General features: G+C 49.2%; 1 protein-coding gene and 1 pseudogene across 1 annotated transcript in view; one reads left to right on the top strand and one right to left on the bottom strand.

Annotated features, from left to right (window-relative positions):
- The window catches only part of ITGA9 (integrin subunit alpha 9), a 313829-nt gene that overhangs the window by 253293 nt on the left and 53137 nt on the right, over positions 1–7399 (top strand). The gene's annotated exons all lie outside the window — the stretch shown is intronic.
- Positions 994–1094, bottom strand: LOC115872187 (annotated as a pseudogene).

The following is a 7399-nucleotide window of genomic DNA, read 5'->3' as shown; positions in this document are numbered from 1 at the left end:
ACAAAGCCCATCTATCAGAAGCCTATAGCGAACTTCAATTTAATGCTGACATATTGGAAGCCATTTATTCTAAGCAAGGAATAAGGTGTAATCTTGTTTCGGCAGTATCTGTTCCTGCTATAATCTTGGCCTCTGGGATAATCTTTTCGATCTACTAGTATTGGAGGTCTTAACAACAAAAAGAAATTAATAGCATTTATTGGAAACAAATAAAAGTATCTCTAGTGAAAACACTATTGTCTCCCTAGAAATTCCAAGACTGAATCAAATAGCTGAATGGGAGGTCACGTGAACACAAACAGTAAAAGCTAAGGCTGACTGTGGAAGGCATTCCCACAAGCCGTCCATGGATCCATCAGCTCAGATGGAAATCCTTACAGGCTCCATGTGTTTAGGCCCATCTTGCGACCAATTAATGTCTGACCAGTAAGTCAGACTTTCCCACGGGCAACTCCTAGGAAGCCACGCTGAGACAGAAAAGGGCAGCAGACAGGGAGGGCAGAGGCACCAAGAGGGAAACTCCACAGGATTAGTTCAGGCAAATCGCCACACAAAAGTGAGAACAACAACAACGACCACCCCAGGAGGTTGGCTCAGAATCGAGTGCTGCTATAATATTTGTATTCCCTAAAATAATAGAGTTTCCGTCAATAACAAAATTGTGTGATGACCAGAGAAGCAGCTGTGACCCAAGTACAGAAAATGAAACAATGAAGACGCTGTCGCGGAGGGGCCCAGATGTTGGAATGAGCCAACAAATACTTCAAAGCCGTTATTGTGTATATATTTAAGCAGCTAAAAGACGTGCTGGTTAAGGCATTACAGGGTAGTGTGATAGCCGAAACTCAGTAAATAGAGGCGATTGATCAGATGGAATGATGATAAAGAACCTTGTGAAAGTTGTGGAGTCGAAATGAAAAAATTCAATTGGGTGTTTCAAGAGCAGACTGGAGCTGGCAAGGGAAAGAATCGACCAACCTGAAAATAGGCCAATAAAGATGAGCCAGGGTGAAGAACCGGAAGTAAAAAGAATAAAGAAATATGAGCAAAGTCTGATACTACACTTGATCTTAGCCAAAAGGCTGAGAAGCCACGGTGAGCAAAGCCCGAGAGAGAAGTGGGATTTAAAGACCCCAGAGTATACCGCCGAGCACACAATGGGAATTCCAGCAGGAGAAGATCAGAAAACAAACCAAACTCACCGCACTGAGTGGACACCCACTCACAGGGACCCTGTGGGCCAGGGTAGAACTGCCCCTGAGTTTCTGAGACTAACTTTACGGTAGCAGACAGCCTCGTCCTTCTCCCAGATAGAAGGAGGGCAGAAGCAAACACCATTTCATTAAATACTGGTCAAAACCAGTATTGTTGCTGTCAAGTTGACTGCAGCTCATGGGGATCCCTCGTGTCTGGGTGGAATTGCTCCACAGGTTTTCAGACAGGGTTCTTGGAAACAGCTCTCCAGGCCTGTGTTCCAGGATGCCTGGTTGGGGCAGAGCAGGCAGGGGCAGGGGAGTCAATAAATCGACCTTGTGGCTTGTCGCCAAGTGCTTCGTCATTGGTAGCACCCAGGGTCTCCACTGAGGTCCATATCCTATTCAGTAAATTATGTGGAGACAAATTACCCATTTGGGAAGACATTACGGAATACCTCTACCAGAGTCGTAAAGTCCAAGCGCCATTAAGAGAAAAGTTGACATTCAACAAGAACTCGATACGGGCCCGGCGTTCTACCAGGCGCTTTAGCAGAATGAATGCATGTAATAGGTATATTAATTTGGTGAGGACGCACAGGCATGAAGAGTTAGGGAGACAGTCGTGTGGGAAAGTGACTTGGTTGCCCACTTGTAGCCTAGTGGCTGCAAAACCCCTGCAAGGCCTCTGCCATCCTTGTCTCTGGGCGGTTCCCTGTCTTGCACCATTGACATCACCCGGGAGCTGCATGGAAATGCAAATCTCTGGCTCCACCTGAGCTGAACTAGGGTCTGCATTTTAACAAGATCCCCCAGGTGATTCATTTGCACATTAACATTTGAGAAACCTTCGCCTGGAGCTTGTTATTTTAAAACTCTCAGTGCTGTTTCCTCATTTGAAAATGGTGGTGGTGACGTTCCCCTTGCAGAAGAAGCACTGGGCGAACTCCAGGAAACAAAACAGATAAAATAATCATTGCCAGCCCGCACATAGCTTAATTATCATGGGGCGAGACAGACGATAAATAATAAGGTAAAACATATACTATATTACATTACAGTAAATGCTGTAATGTAATGTAAAGCAAAGGGCTAAGGAGTGGGAAGGTGAGGCAGGCAGTCCCTGGGTTATGAACAAGATCACTTCCCAAGTGTGTCTTTAAGTGAAATGTGTAGGTAAATTGTAACAGGTGCGCATACTCTCATGCAAGAAAAGGACCCCGGGGGTGTGATGGGTTAAACACTGAGCGGCTAACAGCAAGGTCAGTGGTTTGAACCCACTAATTGTTCTAAGGGAGAAAGGGGAGGCTGCCTGCTGTTGGCCGACAAGGGTCGCCAGCACTCGAACAGGTCCTCAGGAGCTACTTTGCCCTTGTGAAAAGTATTAAAGGCAGACAGGCATCAGGGCACAGGGAATCTTCATCCCATGTCAGGACTGAGAGAGTGAATGTATTTTCCAGTGGGTCTATATAATGGGGACTCACAGAGCTCGCATAAGGCATGCATGTCATACAGCTAACATATTAGCCAATGGGTCTTATCATAAGCGGGTAACATAATAAGCAAGCAATGAGGTGAGTCAGTGTCATTGTCTTGACCTAGTGCTAGTTGACCTCCAACCCTCCTGAGCCCTCCTCAGGGGTAGTAATCCCTGGAAGAGATGTGAGAACAGTTTGCTACATTTTACGGAGGGTTGGCTATACAACCTGATTGCTCTTAGACTTAGTAACAAATAACCCTCAAACATAGTGAAGTAGCCAGCTTCAGAAATGATTAATGGATTAATGGTAGCTCTTTAAGACTGCTCCCTAATGGAGGGCTCTTAGGGGGTTGAGGGGATGGGGGGGTGGGGGGGTGGCACACATTATTCGGCCTGGAGAAGGTGTATTTGAAAACATTTCTATCTCAGAATGATGGAGATCTTTCTCAAAATAGGGCTAGTTTTCTTTGCCCATGGTTGCAAGTGTAGCAATAAGGTCAAATACTATCTACCAAGTCCTCAGTTTACCACAGTCTGCTCCAGTCAAGGTTTAAAAGTCTCCAAACCCAAATGGGCAGCTGAGCTGTATCCCATAGGGAAGCTGTGAGTCGGAATCAACTTGATGACAGCAGGTTCAGGTTAGTGCATATGTCCACAAACTTATTTGACCTACCACCAAAGAACTTAGTGCCCCCCCCCCAACTAAAATCCTTGGCACTATATCCCATAACCTAGAATAAAGTGTAGGTATCTCCTTTTGCAGGGCCCTGGATCGTTCCAGCACCCCCAGGGGAGCAGTACTGCCCACTTTGGGAAACATTGGGTTACTGGAAGAAAGAAGAGCCCTAGAGTCGCAGTGGGTTAAGCATCTGACTGCTAGTCAGAGAGTCAGCACTTAGAACCCACCAACTGCTCCATAGGAGAAAGATGAGGAAGTCTGTTCCCACAAAGATTTACGGCCTCAGAAACCCCAACGAGCAATTCTCCCGGGTTAAGCTGGAGGCTTTTCCTAACTTGTGTAACTACCGAGGCTGGTGAACCTCAGACTGGTGGAGGCAGGGGTAGATGAATCCAGGGCTAGAAGGTCATGCTCAAAGATGCAAAGTCAGATGAATCCAAGGTCAGCCAGCAATATGGAAGACTTCTGATAGCTCCCAGCATTGGGAGACAATATGGCAGGCTGTTGGCTCAAGTCCCAAGAACCAGAAGTCGATGAGACAGAGGCAGGTTCCAGACCGGCACAAAAGGTCGCTCGCTCTCTACAGTGTGTACTCACCTAGACGTAGGCTAAGCCCCGAGGAACTTGTCAGTGGCACACTCCCCTAACCCTGCACCCGCTTGCCTGCTCACAGCAGAGCCCGTCATCTGCTGTTCATGTTAGGTCAGTCACATCACAGGAGAGCCCTCAACTGCCAAACCACTGAGAACCCTGTCCCAGCCATGCTGACATAGAATCACTGTCAGTTCAGTTATTTCAAAGTTAGGGCAACGATACCTATCATGAAGGGGGAAGTGGCATTTTCTGTAATTCATAATCTTGGACCTGCCTATAATTTTAAAGAACAATGGTCAAGGATAGCCGCCTTGAGGAAAGACTGCTAGGCTGTGAGGCCATGCACAGGTATTGAGAAACAAGTAGGAGTCCAGTGTGTCTGGATGAAGTGAACGAGGGGGTCAGAGGGGCAGCAAGGGGCTGGATCGGTCACATAGAGCAGGGGTCAGTAAACGCTCACCCACATGCTGAATCCAGCCCATTGCCTACTTTTGTAAATAAAGTTTTATTGGCACACAGCCACATCGGCGTGTTTCCAATGACTGCTTTCCCTCTCCATCATGGCAGAGTAGCGTGGTTGAAACAAAATGCATGGCCTGGATATGTTTACTATCTGCCTCTGCAGAAAAAGTTTGAAGACCTGTGGTACGGGGCCTTGCAAGCCACTGTAAGGAGTTTGTCTTTTGCCAAGTAGGGAAGCCACTGAAGGGTTCTAAGCAGAGCGGTGACCAGGCTTGTGCTTTCTGGATTGAGACCAGACTAGAGAAGGGACGAGAGTTGGGACCCACGGGTAGACCACTGTAATATGTGGGTGAGCGAGACCAGCGTGGTGGCTCCGTCCAGGGTGGTCCTGCTGGAGGGAGGGGGAAGTGGTGGGACTGGAGGGAGCTCTTTCTTGATAGTATCTAGTGGAGCCCTGGGTCCAGAGGAGGAGTCAGTGGTTTCAAACTGCTGACTTTGTGGATCGCAGCCCAAAGCATAACCACTACTCCACCGGGGCTCCCTGGGCCCTGAGCTAGAGCCCAGGTCCCAAGTACCAGCTCTGTTCCTAACTGGCTGGATTCACTTTCCAGAACTTCAGCGCCCCTCTGAGGGAATTCATCAAAGGTCCTTCCAGCTCACCCCTCTGAGATTCTCTGTGTGGAAGTGCCTTACATACCGAGACTTTCAACAGTGGAGGGGGCGGGGGTGGAGTGGTCACACATGAGTCTGTAACAGGATCTTTTCTCTGTGTGAAGAACCTGTCAAATCTTTGTTTCCTGGGAGCCCTGCCCCTTTTATTTGTAGCCTTATTTGGCTCTTCACTCTTCTGAAATGCCAGGCTGCCCCGTGTGGTGTCCAGGCCGGATGTCCAAGCGCCTCCCTGTGTGAGCTCATGCGCGTTCATCCAGGGGTGTTTCTGCCTCAGATGAAACCCTGTGTCGCTGGCAACAGCGATGTCAGTGGCACGGAGTCTTTTAAAGCTGGTTGGTGGTTAAGGCACATTTTGCATGAGGAAAGCCCTGGGTTTTACGGCCTCGTTGTGCTGGGGCGGTAATTGGAACAAGAAGTCTGACAGGCTTGCTCGAGGCTGAGGCTTGTACACAAACCAGGCCTGGCACTTTAAGGCAATCCGGCAAATAACCAAAACAAAATTGAACAAGTCACAGTTTTATTCCTCCCCGCCCCCGGCCCCCCCCTCCTCTATGACTCTCAACGAGCATGAGACACCCATTTCTGCTTCGCCCTCTCCCCCGCTCTCAGCATGGCCTTTTCTGTGGCTCTGGGGGCTGGCCCTGTGCCAGGCCAGCCCTCCTCCTGGGTGAGTGGCCCCTCCAACAAGAAGGCGAGGCTTACGCTCTCTCCAGCAGGAGGAGTTGAGGGTGGATTAAGGGGATTATCGAATCCAACCCTCTGCCTTCGGCCAGACTGCATTTGACACAGGACCACACTTCCAGCAAGTTCTCGTACTGAAGCTCAACTTGAATCCCTCAAAGACCATCTTTCATGACACTCTTCACGTTGGATGCCAAGATTTCCTCCCATCCAAAGGGAAGGCGGTTGCTTAGCTCCCACCGCGAGAAGTTGAGCTCCTCCTCGGTCGCTGGTCCCCATTCTCTTCCCAAAACGGATCGGTCTCTTTGTTTTCTTTGACCCTTGCAAGGCCGTTCTCTGCGCTCTCTCTCCCCCAAGTACGGATAGCTTGACAACGCCCCTTAACCACACCCAGCCCCAAACTCGCACCGGACACCCGGTCTCTTCATCCAATGTGCCGCCATTACAAGCCATTGTAACGAAGGCAGTGGTTTATCATTCTACAACTTGCCAGCACCCAATCCTAATCAGTATAATGATGTAACTCTCAGAGACAGCCCGGGGGTTGTCTGTCAGGGAATCAACAAGGAGATGGTAGTGTCCAAAGCCGTGCGTTTTCCATGTCTGCCCAGGCTATGAGTCTATGGCCTCCCTGGGCCTCGTGACTTAACGAATAGCATCTCTCTTATTTCAGACTATAGAGAGCCCACTTATTCCTCAAATCCCAACCCACACACCCTCATTTTCCAGCAAGTCTTCCTACTTGCCTTCCCAAATAGTCCTGACCCAGGGCTTTTGCACGCAGAGGTCATCTTCCCAACGAAGTCGTCCCTGGACCATCTTAGCTGGCGCTGCAAGCCCCTCCGTCGCCACTTCTGTCCCATTCCTCTGTGAGCTGTTTCCTTCCTCGCTTCCACACCCTAAAACATCGGAGCCTCAAGGTCACAGCTGCCTTCTTCTCCTGTGTCCCAGCGTTTGGTACCTGCAGTGTAGTTTGTCGCAGGCTGCTTCGGCTCTGCCGATATCTCCTTTAGACTCCTTTCTGAGTCGTGAGTCTTGAGCATCTCGTGTCTTGGGAACTCAGGACATTTGTGTTCGTCTGAAATCCCCCAACCAGAGACATTTGATAACTTCCCTGAACCCACAGCGGAGGTGACTTAATGACAGTATGAAAATAATGAAATAGGGCAAACGTTAAAATAAGCCAAGTCACTTCTCAGAATGAAGACTTCTGAGAGCGAATACCTCCTAACCTAAATAACACAAACTCGTGGTCAGATGTACGTACGAAACCTTATGTGCTTAAGCATCTTCATACCCACCCACCCCCACCCTGCCCACCATCTGCTAATCTCAGCAATCATCCCACACCATCTTTTTCCTCTGTCTGCACTAGGTGACTGTGGGCTGCACAGGCAGGTTCCTGCTTAGGGTTGTCTTCATTTTCTTTCTCTCTCTCTCCACAGAAGCCAAACACTTTAAATTCTGGAGCAGGAGTTGAGTTCCTGGGCCCTTGGTCAACGGTAGTTAAGGCTGGAGAGGGAAAGTGAGTGAGTGCCTGTGCAAAAGTCGGCCTGGGGGCGGGGTGGTGGTGGTGGAGTGTGTCTGTGTGTGTGTGTGTGTGTGTGTGTGTGTGTGTGTGTGTGTGTGTGCGCCCCG

The sequence above is a fragment of the Echinops telfairi genome, unplaced genomic scaffold (assembly GCF_000313985.2).
Source record: "Echinops telfairi isolate 266 unplaced genomic scaffold, ASM31398v2 ScPeMD7_7420;HRSCAF=8458, whole genome shotgun sequence".
NCBI lineage: Eukaryota > Metazoa > Chordata > Mammalia > Afrosoricida > Tenrecidae > Echinops > Echinops telfairi.
The sequence above is the reverse complement of the archived record's forward strand: the minus strand, read 5'-3'. Positions and strand labels throughout refer to the sequence as shown.